We start from the raw sequence: 3,402 nt of genomic DNA on the forward strand, positions 1-3,402 counted from the left end.
GTTATATATGGTGATCTTGTTTCGTCTAAAATTCTTTGCAGCTGCTAAGGATTTTAGGTAAGTGAGGATGCCTTTTATAGGGAGTAAATACTGAAGCTGCTAGTGTGAAAAAATATGGTGAATAGTGCAGCTAAGTTTAGGCGTGGTTGAAGAATTCAATGAGATTATATTTGCTGCTGACAAATTAGATTTGTCTGTTGAATACTTGAGATTTTGGTTGAAGAATTAATGAGATTAGATTTGTTTGTTGAAAACTGAAACCAAATGAAGGTGTTCGGGTGTGAAAATTTTGCAGATATGCTGCTGGAGCTGGAGTCAAAAAAAAAAAAATGTCAATAGATGGCTGAGCATGCTTGAGCATGCTTAAGGGATAGCTGCAGATTTTCTTCACACACATACACTATTCTTTTTTTTTTTTTTTAAGTACTGGTAGATAGATAGAAAAATAGGGGTTTGTAAAGTGAAGTATAAACAGAAGCAGTAATTCTTGTCTTGGAATTTCTATATCTGTAATATTGTATTGCATTTTTTTTTTTTAAATATTATCCAACTACCGGGTTTTGTTAATATCGCGTGTTTATGAAACTACTCGATATCTGCTTCCTTTCTTAGTTAGAATAAATTCTAAATTAAATCCTTAGATTTAATTCTTCATAAACCGGAATAAATTCATGACTCAAGAAATAATAATAAAAAATAGAAAAATAATTCTATTGTGATTAATAAATAACATGACTTCGCTAAGTCAGTTATGAATCTGAAATAATTATTGGCTTACTCAATAATTCTCATCGCGGTTTTATTTACGCGAAGCTACTGACTTGGTAATAAAATAATAATCCTGCTTAATAGAATATAATCCAGTGTCATAAGCTGGATTTAAATCATAAATAATTACTGGGTTTGATTTACTGAAAGATGAAATAATAATTATCGTATTCCTGGATTTAAATATAATAAAAGAGCGGGTTGTTACATACTATCCCCCTTAAAAGAAATTTCGTCCCGAAATTTGCATACCTATGTGAAAAGTTCTGGGTATTTTTCTTTCATTTGGTCCTCAAGTTCCCACGTTGCTTCTTCCGGTCCATGGTGTCTCCACAGTATTTTGACTGACGCGATCGATTTATTCCTTAACTCTTGCACCTTTCGGTCCAAAATGGCTTCAGGTTTTTCCTCGTACGTCAAGTCTGGGTTAAGAATCATTTCATCTTGGTGAATCACGTGTTTGGGGTCAAACACGTACCGTCTCAGCTGTGACACGTGGAACACATTGTGGACGTTTCCAAAGCTAGGTGGTAGTGCCAACCTATACGCTACGGGACCTATTCTTTCAAGGATCTCATAAGGTCCTACAAAACGGGGTCTCAACTTACCCTTAACACCGAATCTAACGATCCCTTTCGAGGGTGATATTTTAAGGAAAACCTTGTCTCCAAACTGAAATTGTAGTTCAGTTCGTCGGGTATCAGCATAAGACTTCTGTCTGTCCTGGGCCTCTTTAATTCTTGCTCTAATCTGGCGGATGGTCTCAATCATCTCGCTTACTGCATCTGGCCCAAGGATTTTTCTTTCACCCACTTCATCCCAGTAAAGTGGTGATCTACACTTCCTTCCATACAGCGCCTCATAAGGTGCCATATCAATGGTTGCCTGGTAACTATTGTTGTAGGCGAATTCGATTAACGGCAGTACTGATTCCCAACTTCCTCCTCGGTCTAGCACCACTGTCCTCAACATATCTTCAAGGGTCTGAATTGTCCTTTCTGATTGTCCATCTGTTTGAGGGTGAAAGGCGGTGCTAAAGTTTAATCTCGTTCCCAACTCTTTCTGTAAACTGATCCAAAATCTAGAAGTAAAATTTGAATCTCTATCTGAAGTAATGGATATTGGTATTCCATGTAGCCGTACAATCTCACGAATGTACAGTTGGGCTAGTTTCTCCGATCCATGGGTAATTGGAATCGGTATAAAATGAGCGCTCTTCGTGAGACGGTCTACTATTACCCAAATAGATGTGTTGCCCCTATTTGTCTTGGGTAGACCCGTCACGAAATCCATCGCTATGTGCTCCCACTTCCATTCTGGAATTTCCAATGGCTGTAATTTCCCATATGGTCGTTGATGTAAAGCTTTCACTTGCTGGCATGCAAGGCAACGCTCTACAAACGAGGCTATATCTCGTTTCATCCCGTCCCACCAAAATTTCTGTTTTAGATCTTGGTACATTTTGGTACTTCCGGGATGAGCGGTATAGGGCGTGTCATGAGCTTCACTCATGATCTCGTTTCTCAGTTCCTCGTTATGGGGAACACACAATCTTCCTTCAAAAAGAACTGCGTTATCCGTTGCCTCTTGGTAGCCTCCTGGCGTGCCTGTTCGGATCTTGAGACGAACTTTTTCCAAGCTCTCATCCGTTCTCTGGGCACTGACGATCCTTTCTCTGAGGTCTGGGACGGCTACTAGAGTTGCAATAATTGCTCTTGTCGTTGCCGGTGGCTGAACCACTTCTATCTTCAATTTGTCAAAATCCCTTACAAGCGTGTCCTCTTGAGTGAGAAGAAGTCCTAACTCGGATTGAGTTTTACGACTTAAAGCATCAGCTACTACATTAGCTTTTCCCGGGTGGTAGTTGATACCGCAATCGTAATCCTTCACGAGCTCGAGCCATCTTCTCTGTCTCATGTTCAAGTCTTTCTGCTCGAAAAAATACTTAAGACTTTTGTGATCAGTGAAGATTTCACATCTAACTCCGTATAGATGGTGTCTCCAAATTTTCAAAGCGTGCACAATTGCTGCCAGTTCCAGATCATGAGTGGGGTAGTTCAATTCATGTGGCCTTAGTTGTCGCGAGGCGTAGGCAATGACCTTTCCTTCTTGCATCAACACACAACCTAGCCCATTTTTGGACGCGTCCGTGAAGATCACGTATTCTTTATCGGCTGCTGGAACTGCTAGCACTGGTGCAGTTGTCAATTTCTTCTTCAGCTCTTGGAAGCTGGCTTCACACTCTTCGTTCCACTTATACTTGATTCCTTTGCGAAGTAATTGCGTCATTGGTCTCGCTATTTTAGAGAATCCTTCGATGAATCTCCGGTAGTATCCTGCCAAACCTAAGAAACTTCGGATTTCATTAGGTGTGGTTGGTGATTTCCACTCGCGCACTGCTTGCACCTTGGCGGGGTCCACCTTGATTCCATCTGCTGATACGATGTGCCCTAGAAACATTACTTCTTTCAACCAAAATTCGCACTTGCTGAATTTGGCGAACAACTTCTCCGTCTTTAATGTCTCCAGGATGATTCTTAAATGATTTTCATGCTCTTGGTCATTCTTAGAATAGATGAGGATATCATCTATAAACACTAAGACAAATTTGTCTAAGTATGGATGGAAAACTCG

This window comes from Salvia miltiorrhiza, unplaced genomic scaffold, assembly GCF_028751815.1.
Source record: "Salvia miltiorrhiza cultivar Shanhuang (shh) unplaced genomic scaffold, IMPLAD_Smil_shh Hic_asm_8, whole genome shotgun sequence".
In the NCBI taxonomy this organism is placed as follows: Eukaryota; Viridiplantae; Streptophyta; class Magnoliopsida; order Lamiales; family Lamiaceae; genus Salvia; species Salvia miltiorrhiza.